This window comes from Pundamilia nyererei, unplaced genomic scaffold (genome assembly GCF_000239375.1).
Source record: "Pundamilia nyererei isolate P.nyererei 1_Seehausen unplaced genomic scaffold, PunNye1.0 scaffold00151, whole genome shotgun sequence".
NCBI lineage: Eukaryota > Metazoa > Chordata > Actinopteri > Cichliformes > Cichlidae > Pundamilia > Pundamilia nyererei.
Window position 1 is genome coordinate 905996 of NW_005187552.1, and position 17455 is coordinate 923450.

Genomic DNA, 17455 nt, shown 5'->3' on the forward strand with positions numbered 1-17455 from the left:
TCCAGATACAGACAGACAAACTGGTGTTGGCCAACCAACCAGACATAGTGGTGGACAAGCAGATGAAGACGGCTGTAGTGATAGGCGTAGCGATACAGACCAATAGCAACATCAGGAAAAAGGAACACGAGAAGCTTGAAAAATAACATGGAGGGCGAAGGCAACAGTGGTCCCAGTGGTAATCGGAGCACTCGGTGCAGTGACCCCCAAACTGGGCGAAAGGTTTCAGTAGATCCAAGGAACAACATCCGAGATCTCTGTCCAGAAGAGTGCAGTCCTAGGAACAGCAAAGATTACTGCAGGACCCTCAAGCTCCTGGGCCTCTGATAGAGGACCCGAGCTTGAAGGATAAAGGATATACTCTCTATATAGTAACTAGTTATCCTTCAATTGTTTATTCCATCATTTTCATGCAAACATTTGTGCGCTCTGCATCATTGCCCCATAAATATATATGTTGTTATTGTCTGCTGTCTACTGTGTAACGTACAGCGAGAGCAAAGAGCTGGACCTCGTGTGTGGACGCGCACTTGGTCAGTAAAGCTGATTCTGAGCGTAGCTTTTCCTAAGTTAGCTGCTATAATATAATAACTTCCCAATTTTCTAGATAAATAAAGTGTATCTTATCTCAGCTGGCCTGTGCTCATGAAATTTTAGATTGTTTTTACTCCTAGGCATGGACCTGCTATGTCAATTGAAGAGAGGTTGTTTTTTTTCCAACATTGTTCCAGATTTTGCTACAAACAATGCTATTTCATTCGTCCCCTCATTGGATTGTATATATTTTAATATAGATAGCTTTCCTTGCAGGGTCTTGCTCAGCTGACCTGTTGCTTCCACTTACAGAACAGGGAGATACCACTTGGTTGGAATTTCTTATTTATCTGTTGTGGCTGTAGTGTACAAAGGTTTGTTTGTGTGTGATATATAGAAAAACGCAGGATTGACTGGATATTGCTGTGTGACTTGCTAAGCCCTTGTCCTTGGCTTCTCCTCTGACAGCAAATAAAAAAGTCAGACATCCTAGAATCCTGGATATCAGCACCTATGAAGCCGATGAAAACTGCCAGGATTGTGTGGGCGAGGGGAAAAGAGAAGTAAATAAATAGCTTGGAAAAGATATTTTCTTCTAAGATTTTATGCGTCTCAGAGAGGCGACACAGTTTCTTTGTAAGGGGAATATTGGTGTGACTTGACAGGAGTTTAAAAGATTTATGAAACACACAGTGAGTGGTTGTGTGTTCCTGTATGTGCAGCCTACCCTCTACTCCTGTAGAGGGTAGAGAAATATCTCTTTCCCCCTTGCTTTAAATTCAACTGTGATGCAAGTCTGGAAACTTACACTGTAAACTATAGATGTTAAGGGACAAAATGTGATTACTTTGGACTTGTGGACATGTGTTTTGCCACTTTCTATGCTTGGCTTCAGATGAGTGCTTTCAGGCCACTAATTGGACAGCAGAGCATGCCTGCTGAATGGCATATGTTTCTGCCTATAATGACCCTCCTGTAGTAGCTCAGAGTGGACAGGAGGAGAAGAGGGGATGCCGTCTGACCTGTAAATGTGCCAGAACCCCAGCTCATTGCATGTCTTTGATGTGGCATTTTGTAGTCCAAATCGTGCTACGACAACTTTGCTCCCAGACCGGAGTTCGTCACACGGACATGTACTATGTTTCTGAATGTTTCTGACTCCAATTTCAATAAAAATGCCTTTACTGTGCTGATTAACACGGCATAATCAATGGCCCTCATCTCCACTCCAGAACTTGGCCCTAAATTAAGATGATATTCATTGTGAGAGTTGAATTTCAGTGATGACACTCCCTGCTGTGTCCCCTATTCAGATGTCGAGCGTGGATACATTATTGAAGGTCAAGATAGAGCCTAAAGCAAATGGTCTGAAAGGATAAGACAGAGAAAAGGGGAGAGAATAAAGATCTTCAGGATCTGAAGATTCTCTGTCTTTCAGCTTTCAGGCCTGCTTGAGGATGAGGACGGCCATTTCTTTAATTGGTACTCCAGATTTTTGAAGCTTTCTCCTTTTGCTCAGTCACGACACTTCATAGGATCATCTCAGCCAAAAAGACAGTGGAAAAACCGAAGGAATAGCGATAAAGGGGTCTTATAAAGAGATTAATACCACTAGGAAAATTACCAACGTTAGGTGCAAGTCTTCTTTTCAACCGGGGCTCTTTATATAGTTTCCCGCACAAGCATTTGCATTTGATTTAACGTGCCGGATGTTCAAATTTAAACAATGGCTGGAAGCTTTATCTCGTGGGAGAGCATTTGTAAAGGTGTCGCTGCACAAACTGAAGTGTCACAGCATGACAAAAGTACAATCATACACGAGCGCCACCATTCATCCAAATATCTGTCCAGGTATCAGCTCGCGAGCAGCTTGTTCCTTCAAACTGCTCATGCATCACGTGTAATCTTGAAGGAGGACTATCCCGTCAGTGTCTGCAACGGAAGAGGTTTACTGGCGATTTGCTCTGAGGTTTTTTTTTCCATTAACTGAACTGTGTTGCTTCCTGAAATCAGAAGCCCCAGACTCAGATAACGCAAGTGGATGCACTGTGTATGAGAAGGGGAGGGGGACCACATGCAAAACAGAAGAGAGGCAGACTGAATCAGAGGAGAATTCGTTTGATTGGTTTTAGTTTAAATGCCAACAAATTAAGCAAAAACCGATGACTAGTGCTCCTGTGCGATATATACACATATTATTTTAACGAGTAGCGTCTTTGACACAGCTTTTGTTTAATCATTCATTTCCAGTCACATACACACACAAGACACACAGGTATGAAAGACTGTGCTGAGCACTCAAGTATTGACAAGCAGTGTCTGACAGCAACAGGAAGTAAGTTCATTCCAATAGAGGGAAAAAGATGGAGAGCAATGGACTAGCACCACCTTGTGGCCTTTGGACCATTTTCCTGACCAAGTAGAAAAATAGAATTTTCTCAAATAGCCACTAGAACCAGTTTTGTTCTGTTTGCGTGTGGAAAATGTGAATGTCTGAAATCTGCGGATGAGCAATGCATGATAATGATATAAGGTATAATGTCATCAGCAGCAAAGGAGCTGCACTGGATTGGTCTGAATGTGGAGATGGCATCGAGGGTCAGGTAGCTCCATGTGCTGTGAGACTTGTTAGAGTGAGTATTTTTTATAGGCACAAGCTGCATGGCTTTATGACATCACTCAGTCTGTCAATCGGTCCGTGCACAATTTCAGTTCAAACAACTATTAAACATGGATTGCCATGCAGTTATATATATTCATGTACCCCTGAGGATGACTCTTAATTGTTAGTGAAGCCCCTTTTCTACCATCATTATGAGGTAGAGTATGTGTTTATCCCATTATGTCCACCTCACTGGTGCAATGCTTAAAATCTAGCCAGAGATTAAGCATCATTTAAGCAAAAGGTTTTCATTGGTATAAAAAATGGGACAAAAGCATTGATTGGAATGAGATTTGGTACTCACATTCATGCACAACTTCAACTCATTAGATATAACTTTTGAGGTCCTTTGACTTTTTACTTGGTGTCACAATAATATTTTCTTTAAACTTTGTGATCAATAGATTGCAGCTTTAATTAAATTTCCATCAACATTTGGATGCGTAGTCATGTGAAAAAGAAAGTTAAAAACAAATCTATGTAGTACTGTGAAAAAGGAAGTAGCAGCCAGATGCTGAATATATTTGATGCGTTTGATTAACTGATCGTCAGGAAGTCCGACAACCTCTATAAAAGCAGAAGTTTGGGCAGTTTGCGGGTCTGGAGCGTTCATGCGTGTATTCACACAAGGTCAGATTGTCAAGCTACATATCAGACTCAACAGGTTGCAGCCAGCATGTGAAATGTTAAAGTTCATGACAGCACAATTAGAAAAAGACTGAACAAGTATGACTTCTTTAAGACGCTTACAAGCCTCTTCCCTAAAAGGAACATCATGATTAGATCAGAAAGTTTCATTGAAGAAGAAAAACAGAAGACTTCTGAAACACTGTCTTTTCAACAGACAAGACCGAAGCGGAGACATTTGACCATAATGTACAGCGACAATTTTAAGGAAAACCAAACACAGCTTATCAGCACAAATGCTTCATACCAACTATCGAGCACGGTGGTAGAGGTGTAATGATTTGGGCTTGTTTTGAAGACACAGTACCTGCACCTTGCAGTCATTGAGTCAACCACAAACTCCTCTGTACACCAAAGTATTCTTGAGTCAAATATGTATCTGACAGCTAAACTTTGACCAAAATTAGGTCATGCAACAGGATAGTAATCCCAATCCCAACCTGACTGGCTTGCTTGTGTGGGACTTTAAGAGAGCCGTGCATAATCGTACACCCGCAAACCTCGATGAACTGAAACAACGTTGTAAAGAAGAGGCCAAAATCCTCCACAACAATGTGAGAGACTCATAAAGTCAAAAAGAAAATGATGACTTAAAATTATTGCTGCTCAAGGTGGTTCTACAAGCTATTGGGGGGGGGGGGGGGGGAGGCACTTAGCTTTGCACAGGACTGTATTGTGAAAATACTTTCTTTTTCACATGACTGTGTTGTTAATTGCCATTTAACCACACGGTTTGCATAGTACCTACATGTATGTCAGCAATATAATTGTAAACAATGTTAGTATACTCGTTACTATTTAAGACAAAGCACCACTGTGTTGAAGCGTCTAGGGTAACTTCAAATATTAAGTCTTAGAAGTCGATTTATTTAGACAAATAGTTTTTTTGCGTTAGCCACTCACTTTAATATATAGTATATTAATAAATATTATATATATCCATCTGCATTTATTCAGGGAATACAATACCTCGGTCTGTGTTTCAAAGGGTTCATGCACTCGATGCACAGTCTGCCTGATAGGCGGACACACTTGACGGTCAAAGGAGGCGGTTGTCACAATCCTCGAGTGACTCCTGTGATTGACAGCCAGATAACAAGTGTCACGCAGACCATTTGCAATTGTTCCATGTAATCAAGTCTTTACCTGGCATCTGTGAAGTGCCACTGTGGTCACTGGCAGCATGCTGTCTCAAAAACCCTTGACACTTTTGTTATGCACCTTGCCATCCCCTCTATTATCACTCTACTCCTCCCGCTCTTGTTATTTACTCTCTAAATTCATCTGCATTTTTATTTATTTATTTTTATGACTTTTTTTTTTTTAATTTCAAAGCTGCCTCACATTACAAGCATCAAAAAAATAACCTGCACATTCATCATCTTTCAATTTAGAGCCACGAGATTCAACCTCCAAGATGCACTAATACTCCAACAGGGACGCAGATATTTGCATTTTGATTAGTGGGGGGCCAACGTCTCCTGTCTCTCTCTCGTGTTCAATTCCACCGGCAAAACTGGCAACAGTCAAACGGCAACTGCACAGATTGAAATGATACAATTAAATAATGAATCGAACGGGAGGGGTGTTTCGGTGCCATGTTTGATGATTACTTTAGAGTAGTGTTTCCTTGTCATTTAGTGTCAAGAGAGACTCTTAAAAATCTCTTATGCGCTTGCTTTTCAGCTGCAGCCAGCTTTTTTTCCCCAAGGTTTGGAATCTGTGACACCTCGTATTGTTCGGCGGTTTAAATAGGGGGAAGGAGAGCAGTTGTTTGAGCTGTCTTGTGTCACTCATAAAAAGCACGCTATAGGGAAAAACCTGCTAAATTCAAACCAAACCTTGTGGGAGTCGTTTATTGCTTGTATTAGTAAGAGCTCTTCTTTGATGTTCCATCTCCTACAAGGGCTTGGATGGGGAGAAAGGAAAACTGCAAATGAAATAAAACAAAAGTTTTCATCTCCCTCATGCCTCGCCATAATTCAGTGTGCCAGAGGAGCTGCGCGCTGTCTCCAAATACTTTGTTTGTGTTGCATTAATTTCACAGGGTGTCTTGTATAGAGAGAAAGAGAGGAGAGAGAGAGGAAAAAAACACATCTCTTTCCAATCAAATCTGCCTGACAAATCGGTTCATTTGTGTATGCAGACAAGCTTTTGCTCACATGTATTCTCAGCCAGACCTGCGGAAAATGAGCCACCCCACCCGCTGAACAAAAGGCTGACCGTTCTCTTTAGGGAGCACAAAAGAAATCAGAGTGGCATGTGTCAATCAAAACTCCGGCGTTGCCATCTTGTAACTGTAATCGGGGTGAGCATGGTTATGTATCAAAGGATGGAGAGTGAAGTAATACATTGCCATATGTTTGCATAACCTTGGGACTCTGTAACCTTGAAAAAGACAGCTGTTTCTCAGCTTGGATGCTCAGTCATCGCGCAATAAGATTTCAATTACAAGGTGTGATTGCAGAATGAGAAGAATGAATTTCATGGCTCTTTCTTCAATGCCTCACATTCCCTCTGCTTATATTCACTGATTCTGACCAGAGTTTGAGTCTTTTAGCGACAATTATTTTTAATTAAAAGCCAGACGAGAGTTTTAGTTGAACTATGTACTATCCCTCGCTCTCTCTTTCTCTCTCGTCCTCCCAGTCCTTCTCCCTGAGGCCTTTCCGGTTCCAGTCGCTGTTTGTCTTGGGGCATTGTTTTATTACCTTCAAAACTCTACTGGGAAAATCTTAAGACAGCAGTTGCCTAGCAACAAGGACCTGACGGTTCCGCCACAGGAGCGGAGTGAAGAGCGGCCCGGAGCGAAAGGGAGACATGGAGGGGAGGGGAGGAGGGGACGAGGTAACAGTCTGACTGGAACAGCAGCAATATCGTCACAGCCGGAGCCGTGGGTTAGGACCTGGTGAAGCAGCAACAGCACGTTGACCTGTCCCCTTTTGAATCGCTGGTGGAGGCAGAGAGGGGTGATAAGATGAATGTGAATCAGTTTATCTGGGCTTGTAACTGTTTTATCAGAGGGTAAGTGCTTTAAAGTCACTTTGTTAGAGGTATGATTACAGAAAGTTCAACGTGCAGCTATCGCCTGTTTTCTTTATTGATTAAGTCGTTGTTCAGGGAGATGAAGTTTTTTAACGCAGAGACTTGAAGCGAGCGAAATGAAATGCATCAATTTAGTTAGCTGTGGAGGTCCACAGAGGTTTGTTTTTCTTCAGACGGGTCAGTTATCATGGTATGTTTGTACATTGTTGCTCAATTTCAACAATTCTAGTGGCACAACCTGAATGTCGTACACTAATGATGTCCGCACGAGGAGCAATTCACTTGTCTCCAGTGCTGGGTGTAAAACTGGGTGTACTAAAATTAGTACTGCAACACAACTTCATCTGTTTGCTAGCATTTGCACAGGCCACATGCTAACACAAAAGCTAGCTGAGAGCCAACATCAACAGTTCACAAAGCCATTGAAGAGCTTGTAGCTGCCATTGGTACCTGTACGTGTCTCCACAGTATGGTCAATATGGCGATTGAGCCGCTTTCAACTTTGCGTTTTGTTGTCAGTTTTGTGTTCACACATAAAGAGAAAGATCACACATCTGTGCAGGCGCCTTAGCCTCGTGTTTATATAGTTAGCTAACAATTATGGGTCAGTGCAATTCAGGTGACGCTCCAGAGTAATGTGAAAGTAATGTAACGTGTCACTTTCTTCAATGCGTACTATATTACTTTACTACTTTACTGTATTACTTGCCACTACTTTAAAGGACATTGCTTTGTCACTGACACTTGGTTGCTAATGAATTTTCTAGTGTAAACCTCTAATATATTTAGCACCCTTTTACATGTCAATCAGTGGTATGCTGCACTCTCATTGGCAGTCGCTTTTATTGCTCATCTCAGGGCTAACATCTGCCCACTTTGCATCACCAGTGGTTATTTTGTCACTTGAAGTCACTCAATAAGATTGCTTCCCTATAACCACTGGTTACCATGACGCTGCAAATGACTTCCTGTGTGAATGGCCCTTAATACTAAATGATGACAATCAGCAGTGAGGATTGCACAGAGTTAGACACTATTTGACCGTTTAAACACTATAAGACAACATCTGGGTACTTGTAGCACATATTACGTTGCTGTACTTTTCAGGGTGAATGTATTTACACCATAAAAACAGTCAAGCGTAAATACAGGAGCACACTGTTTGATACTAAACACCAGATCTTATCATGGACATTGTGAAGGATGGATATGATTTCCAGGTTTAAACAGTGAGGCTAGTGCAGGAGGGCTTTAAGCCATCATTCTTAGTAATTGTCACCGAGGGGATTCCTCAGGTTGCAAGCAACTGTAAGAGTGTTTGTTAAATTGCTAGTTTTGGGTCAAGAAAACATGAAGTCCATTTTGTAAAGGATAAGTAAAAGTCAGAAAAGGGAGATTATCTAGGATGCCCTCATTGTGAGGACAACACACTCAGTGTGGGGTGTCCTTGGTTGCCCAATCAAATCTACTGGTCACGACATCCAGTTTGAAACTGGTAAAAAATGCTAGGCTTGGGGGACTTCACAGACCACACCGATTACATCATGGTGACTACATTCATATTTAATACTGTCTATGGTCACAATGTGGGTGTCTGCCTTGTCATCTAAATTCTACACGGCAGAACTATCTATCATAAGCTCCAAGTCTACTTTTGTTTTTTCTGACAAACAGCCCAAAACCAAAAAGACAAAAAAACAGAATTGCCATTTGCAGTTAATTGTCCTGTAGACCTGTTTTCTCAGGACTGGAAGTGTGAACTGTTTTATATTATTCTGACTATCACCATAAAATCAGATAAAAGACTTTTCCAGTGGAAAGTCAAACTCTTGACTCGCTGTCAATGTCTTGGATTTGTTAAAGGAGATGTCAGTGGCAACTGGTCTTTTTCAGTGAGGACCTGACACGGTGTCAAGCCAGGAGGCTTTCTCTTTAACTGCTGATGGAATTTGCATTTGTGCTACTTAAAGTCCCCCTCTTCCCCTGCCTCTGTATCCACCCTTGCTTTCACCCTTTTGGTTCAGGAGACTTTGATAAGCAGCAGCCTACAGGCAAAGAAAAATCAGAGCTGTGGTTACAAATTGAGGTCATGAGAGAGAACGCAGTGTTTGCGGGTGCACCTATTTAAGCTTTATCTGTGTTTACAAGAATGAAAACACAGTAAAGTTCCATGCATTCACTTCACTACATTGCCTTAAACCAATGCAGAGTGACTCCTTGACATTTGCACTACTGCTAGCTGCACTAGAGATTGCTTTGCTGGCACCACACCAGATATTTAATCATAATTAGCCAAACAATTACCAGGCTAATTGTTATTGGTGCGATATTGGAGTGCAAAGAGGACAAATGTCAGGTTTATTGGCAGGGGATGTTCATCCTCTGGCTTGCCTTTGTCTCGCTTCACTTTAGAGTGTCAAACTCATCTGATTCTTCAACACAAACGTCTGTACAGACACGGCGCCACAAAAAGACAAGGTAACGCACATCTGTACATCGTCACCACTTGGTCGAGCCTATTTGTGACTGTTCTCTGAAGGAAATAGAAAAGAGGGGAAAAAAGGAGTAAAAAGCCATTTAAAGGCCAATGTGAATGGCAGCGCCTTTTGAGTATCAGCATTGTGTTTTACAAAAAAGAGGTCAGGCTCAAAACTGTGTGACTGATAAGTGTGGATGTTTCAGAAGGGTCACGCAGTGCTCAGTGAAGTGAGGCCTTTGCTCTCGCTATTGATAGCTCCACCAATACACCTCACGCAGGGTGGAAATCGATGTTATCTGGTGACTGTGAACTTTGTTTGTGCTTCTGAACCCCTGACTCACATGAAGGCCTGGAAGATTTTATCCAGAAAAGGTAATTATTTTTATTTACTGCAAGTGCTTCGCTTTGCTTGTTAAATGAAATAACCCAGCCTTTTTTTTTTTTCCAGAATTGCTTCGGTGCACTTTTAGTAAGAAACTTTTTGCTCTGTGCAAAAAACAGTGGCTCAATTGTATTTTCTGTACAACAGAAGACTTGAAAGAGAAACTCTTCATTGTTCTGGCACATTTGCATTGTTTTTTCTTTCCCCTCATAAATTCTGCTGAGCTCTTACAGTTTACACTCACTTTGATTCTGCCTCCATCTGCCATTCCCATGAAACCCATAATTGCTCATCTATTCATTTTGTCAACAGTCTCTTTTAAAAATCATCTTTGTGAAACGATTAGCTAAAGCAGAGGAAATCATAGGAGATTTAAAGCATATGATTAATTCATTCCTTGTTGTTTTGTCAAATGGAAGATGACAAGGGTGTCAGATGACAGTTTATTAGATAGATTTCCTTTCTCCATCGAAATTACAGGCTCATTGTCATTAGCCTTTGGGAGGCCGGTTATTGGTCTAAGAGCTAAATTGCATAATACTCTGTATTTATGCGTGCTGCTCCACTATGATTTAAGCTCAAATTAATACAAAAGAACAAAAAAGGCAATATTTGCAATTGAGATTAGAGTGATGCAAGTAATGCATGATGGAGGCCAAATGGCGATCGAAGTTAGAAATGTGTGATTTAATCTTGATTATGACTTAATACACCATACGCTTCTTGCGATTAGCTGTCCGTGGATGACCCTCCTATCATTTGTTAAGAGTTCAATGTAGCGTAAAATCTGGGGCAGGTCAATCCCAAGTGTTTAATCTGTTCTTGGGTAAGGGAGATAAAAAAAAAAAAATCGGCGACGTCAGCCGCGCAGGGTAATTAGCCGGGCGCATCATGTATGAGAGGCTGTATCCCGCTCCCGTTCTTCCATTCGGGCTCATGTAATGAGTTTAGCAGGAACGGAGCAGACGTGTTGAGAAAGGGGGGAGAGACGTAAAAGAAGCAGGAGTGCACAAGGGTAAGGGAGAGAGAGGTGCAGCAGAAGATGAGACATTCTCAGAAGACCAAAGCAGCTCTGCAGCCTGTCAAGAACAACTGTGTGTCCATCCCCATATCAGAGCCCCAGTGTTCCAATTCTGATAAGATAAATCCTCGTATTAGTTTTACTCTTGAACTGTATCACAAACATTGTTGCAGAGCTCATCAGCTCCTGATTTTCCTGTATTATCTGTTTAAAATGTAGGAAAAAGGATCTGAGTACATGTAGTTTGAATTTACCCATTTAAAATTTCCATTGTGTATAAACTAAAAGTGATTTATGGGATTGTTGTCTCAGTTCCACAGAATGGGTTTAGAACGACCTATAAGTCCAGGCTGGATTATAATATGAATATGATTATTACAAAGGAAAATGTGTTTCTCAAAGATTCAAACATCAGGACAAAGCACGTCAGACACAAAACTTTTCTGCCTTCTAACTGTCAAAATGTGAGATCTCAGAGTACCTTATAGAGCTTTGTTTTCGTTGTTTTCTATGAGGATTTTCTTCTTTTGTTTACCTTATACACAAGTATGCTCACACACACACATATATATAGGAAGACTGTTATCTAGTAAGCCCAAAAAACGTATATATTTCCAACTCTGAATGTAAAATACTTTCAAATAAAGAGAACAGTAACCAAACAAACAAGCCCTGAGCAGAAAAGTATGAAATAAAACACAGGAAAGACTCAATCCAAATTCTAAATATAACCTCCATGTCAACAGAGAGGGAAGAGGCTGTGTGTAGCTCGCAATCCTGGCAAGGAGTTAAAGGTATGAAAATGTGTATGTGTATGTAAATTGGACCAAATTTTCCTTGGTTTTTGTGACCATTAGCAGGACTTTGAAGCAAGCATAATTTAACCGTGTGCTTTTCCATTTTCTTCATCATGCAAGAAACCAGGAAACTAGGAGCTGTCAAATAAAAAAGCATACGAATAAAGAAACTGTAAAAATGTTAGTCCTGTGTGGAATTTGGGTGAGTCAAGTGCTGCATAGATGACTCTTTCATCTGGCCAATCCACAGTTAGCATCACCCTGGCTTTCTAGATAAAAAGCCAAACTACTTTTCCCATTGGAAAACAAATTGAACATACGTACATGTATCTTTAAATAAATCGACACCACGTTTTGATTGTGAAGAAAGGACGATGTAGGGATACCCACCAGGTGGGCCAGTGGTGCAATGGATAACGCGTCTGACTACGGATCAGAAGATTCTAGGTTCGACTCCTGGCTGGCTCAATTCTTGAATCCAGAAGAATCTTAAATCCTGGATTTATGGCTCCGGATAAAAGGAAGTGTTTTTAGCACATTACTTCATCATCGAAGATTAGATTTCCATACCAAAACAGCAAAATTGTTACCTCGTTTCCAGTTTTGTTACTATAATATCATCAGGAGTTGAGGAACCAAACTTCTCATGTGTGTACATCTTATGTCATCAATATATATGACTTCATCATGTTGCCTAGCAACTACCGAGAAACACGCTAACAATACAGATTTTTAGCATTTATGCATCTATATCAACTGATTTAATTTTTATGGCAGTAGCATCTCATTAATAGCCACTAAAGTTGTGTTATGCTATATAATATACTATGATAGTATCAATTTTCCTTGCAGCCATATTGCAGTGGGTTAAAAATTACCCGTTTCTAGCATCTACCATCGATATTTTTCTGCTTTTCTCAGCGTGATCAAGTATATCAGCCTGTGGTCTTAAATCATGAATACAAATTAATAAATAAAAGTTTCAGTAACTATTTTGCCAAATGCTTTCAGACTTTGCAGACACAGTTTTGGTGCAAAAATAATTCCTTTTCCTAAATGTGTGTCAGCCGATCCAAACATCTGTCAAAACAGTTAACAAGCAATCAAAAAGATTAAATTTATAATTAAGTATTTAGCTGCATGCGACCCATATGGGAAAAAAATCAGTAAGAAATATTTGTTTGATGTATATTTTGTGTTCTGTGTCTGTACTAGACTTACAAAACTTTTATTCTGAAAGAGTTACTACTGCAGATAAGGGATAATTGTGCTCTTTTTCAATATAGGATGATTTAATCTTTACTCCGGTCATTTGTTCCTATAACTCTGCACTGCCTCTTTGATTAACTTGCACAAAGTGAGCGCTAGAAAGTTGGTGTAATTCCTCGACCAACTTTGCAGACCTCACATGACCAGTACAGCCACCAAACACGAACAACTCCACAGCGATCGCGTTCTTCAACCTGGCCCAAAAGCGCGACGACAGCAGCTGAGCCCCCTCCCTCCTCCGCACGCTCGCACCCTTAATCAAGGTTGGAAGATGCATTTGGTGAATTCAGAATTTCAAGCACCTCTCTACTCTACCAGTGTCTCGACTTCGCCTGATTAAAATGATAGAGGGGCTGGAGAATGTTTGATCTCCAAATCAATTTACATTTAAGATTCAATTTTGCACCTGCAAGACTTTGATTTTGGAACTTTACGCCTTCCCCCCGTCTTGCGAGGACGGAGATTAATCTACACCAGCTGTTGAAGGAAATATTGTTGATTTTTTTTCTCTCTCCTCTCTTTTACTCACAAATAAATTCAAATAAATTCTCACAGATGAATCAGCCTGTGTGATATGTTAAACTATTTTTTTTTCCCCTCGATTAAAAACGTGCCTTTAAAACTTTGTCTGAGGTGAATATTAACACGGAGTGTGATCTAAGACTATCTGCTGCTTACAACTAATATACCCAGGGACACACATAGATGAGAACATGAAAACTCTCACACTCACATGCACAGAGAACAAAGAAGCAATCCAGGTCCTTTGAAGCATAGAGGGAGTTATTTATTTGGAAAAAAAAAATCCAAAGGGGTGGAATGCAATCGATGCTGAGAGGTGAGAGAAAAGGAACTGTGGGTGCAACAAACAAACAACAGGGCCCAACACTAAATCAGAGCTTACAGTCTTAATGTACACCTCCAGGGGGACATATCTGTTTTAGAACAACCCCAATGACTTATTGATCCTGGAATTGAATTACCCGTGCCCTCTCCCCCTTTATACAAGCCCACAATATTAAGACATGTTTGATGTTTGCATGCATTTAATTAAAACAGTTCTCAGGAGAAACACTTTAAGAGCTCGATTTGCAGTGTTTCAACAAAAAAAGAAAAGAAAGCAAGCTTCACTTCATTGCTTCATGATTGCAAAATTATTAATAAATAAAGTTAATACTATAAAGCAGATATCCAGTTAGTCCTTCGGCTGAATTGTGGGAGGAATGTAATTGCACTGTTTTATTTTTTAAGTCTATTTTAAATGTTCTGTTTTGTCAGCTTGGAGCTAAATTATAGTTCCACCTCTAAAAAGAAAAATAATCGCAAAGCAGTGTTTTCCATCATGGAATAAATGGTATGCTTAGACAATGATTAAAAAAACAGAGTTTGTTATTTGTTTATTTAATGCAGTTTGGTTTTGGCGTGGACGTGATTTACAGATTTTTATGTCAAGGATGCTTTTGATTGATTTTTCACTTTTCCTACCCGAATGCAGACGTTAGATTAGACCGAAAGGTTAAAGCTACTTTGGAGTAAATATTCCTGTCAAGTTGACTTGACAGGGATTTGATTTGCAGTTTCGCTGGGAAATGTTGGTGAATTTAAAGCATGTTACAGAATATCATAACTAGACTGAGAGGTCTTTAGCCATGATTGTAGCTCTGCGCTCTTTGCGCTGACAAGCTGCCATTAATAAAGCTAATATGATGATGTTAAGCAGGTAATTACCATGGTCACCATTTTAAAGTGGCGTGTTTTAAGCCAAATATTGCTGAATAATGTGTAATTATTAGTCAAGGCAAGTAGGCAAGTACGTCAGGGCTGACTGGGATTTGTTTCATGAACGTGCGGTAAAAAACAGACTCATAAACAGTGAAGCAATCATTTTGAGTAAAATGCAGCTGAAATATATAAAATCAAAGGTTTATTTATTCAAATAATTTATCATTAAAGAGAATGTGCTTGGTATACCGTAAACTCAATCTATAAATGTTGAGGAATTATTATTTTCCCGATTTATTAAATTGTACTTACATACAAACATGTGTTAAAGAATTTGGGGCATAAATATTGTTTGGGGTGAAATACGATGAATTAAAAACCACAGTTCATCTGGGGGATGTAACGGGGATGGATGGAAATTTCCTTTCACACTAGAGCTTTCTCTCTCATGGTGAATTAAAAGCAACCAAAGAAATTACGATATATCATCTGCCAATTACAACATTAAGCACAAAATTCGGTGCTAATCTCTCTTGTTATGAGTTAAAATTGCGACATTACTGTGGCAAAAACAAAAGAACGATGTGCAAGATATTCCTCTTGGAAAAGGACTTTTTCAAGTGCTTTTTATTTTAGTAGGGACCAAAATGGTTGATTGATGGACGGACCTGTCATTGGAGTCACATGTCAACCTGCACATACTTTTACAAATTTGCAGTATGCATACATTAATGAATTCTACATGTGCAACTGCTTAACAAGAATAACTTATGAATACGGTAAATATGTGTTCTTTGAGATGCCGCTGGTGTGATAGAAATATGCACATGGTGTCCCTTGACGCCGGTGCTTCGATGCACCAACAGCAACAATGTTGGAAGGTGAAAGATAACCGTCCCTTTTTTAACCTTCTAGGACCTGGCGTCCACATATGTGGACATCACATTTTGGGTTGTCTAGACCAAAATACACAATTTTGCTCCACAAGGGCCCGATATCCAATTACGAGGACATTATACTGCCACTGTTCTATTGAAATCATATGTGGAGCTTATTTTTCTCAGAAACAAAAATCAAGTAAAAAACAAACAAAAAACCATCAGGTAATTCTTTGTTTTTACATTCATCAGGTCTCAATCAGCCCAAATAGCAAATCAATAAATCAATCAAGCATTATCAATCAATCAATCCAAATTACCGCCCCTCTCCTCTGTTTTAGGTCATAGAACTACATGGATTTCTCCCAGCCAATCAACAAAGATCATCTGTCCCCCTAAACCTAATCTTATCTGTATAGCAACTTCATTGACCTTGATGAAGATCTTGTAATAGAATAATAGAAATAATGACATAATCTTGTAATAGATTAATTTAGAATTTCCCAGTATTTTAATGAGTACCTTGTAGAGGGTTACCGGAAGATTAAGTTACATTTTTTTTCCTTTTACATCATTAGTGCTAAACATTTTTATCTAAACTGCCACACTTACCCAGAATGTTTAAATGTGACACAAAGGGGTCCTTTGTAAACATGCATATGTAAGCAGTTCAGAGTGGCAGACTCCTCTCGCTACAACCCACCATGTCACAGCACAGACACAAAAGGAGACCATATGTGTATCTGTGAGATGCCAGCTGCCTTGACAAAAAGGCAGTGTTTGACTGGGAATGAAGCAGGCACGTCATGGCATACATGCTCGAGGAGTCAGCCTGTATGCTGTGTGGACGGTGCTTAAAATGTCGGGCTGCATACCCTTGTCATGATGGGCAGGAAACATAACTTTCATATTGACCCATTAAGACATGCAGAAGTGAAAATGATGAGTTTTATGTAGTTTATATTAGAGATGGCACGATACCACTTTTTTATGTCCGATACCGATATCATAAATTTGGATATCTGCCGATACCGATATGAATCCAATATAGTGTTTTTTAATCAACAAAACTGTCTTCTTAATATCTTGCTGCATTTTGTATAAGTTCATACTCAAGTTTAAAACAACAACTACACTAAAGCTATTCTGTTATACCTGTATGCAAAAAAAATATTTCATAGTTCAGCAATACTGATCAATCTAATAAACTCAAACCTGCACCATCCTCCCTATTCTGGTATTTTAAAGAGTACTTACCGTAAATATTAAGCAACCTAACTAATAGGGTTCCAACTCCCAGCAACAACAAAAATAAATAAATAAAAAATAGGGAACCACCCCTCACGCTCCACCTCATGATGCTTAATCGACGTAATCAACCTTAATTTGATGCAGTGTGAAAAAAAATGCACAGAAATCAATTATTTTTCAATATATTAAAATATTAAATAGATTCAACATCTTTCTTCAACAAAATTGCAGACTGCACAGATGGTACCTTCCCAAAGGAAAAAGTACTATAGCTTACATATTAGTTAGGTATATATATATTAGACTTAATAGTTACTATATACAGTAATTGACTTCTATTCATTTTACATCAAATGAAAACTTTGGGTGTCAGATAATTATTTATTAAAAGCTAAACATTTTAAATGAGAATAAGAAAGAAAAGTATGTCTTTGTGCCCCCTTTTCCCTGTTAATGCCCTATCAGCCCCCCTGGCTAAACTTTGCTAGATCCGCCCCTGCACAGTTACAGCCGTCAGCTACGTAGAAAAAGATCCTGGTGTAGAAAGTAATATTAAATAAATTCTAACAACAGCTTATCAAGGTTAAACGTGCTGCTGTTGTTCAGCCGCTGGTTTCCTCTTTCTGGTGCAAAGTGGGCCAAAAACAAACAAGAGAGACGGACTCGCGACAGAAAAGCCGATCAGCTGATCATTAATCAGTTTCATGATTGAAGTAGCAGCAAGAAGA

General features: G+C 39.7%; 1 non-coding gene across 1 annotated transcript; it reads left to right on the top strand.

The window, feature by feature from the left end:
* Positions 1-12002: 12002 nt before the first annotated feature.
* On the top strand, positions 12003-12075 carry trnar-acg (transfer RNA arginine (anticodon ACG)). The gene has a single exon. It is a non-coding gene; the product is annotated as a tRNA-Arg (tRNA).
* Positions 12076-17455: the final 5380 nt, after the last annotated feature.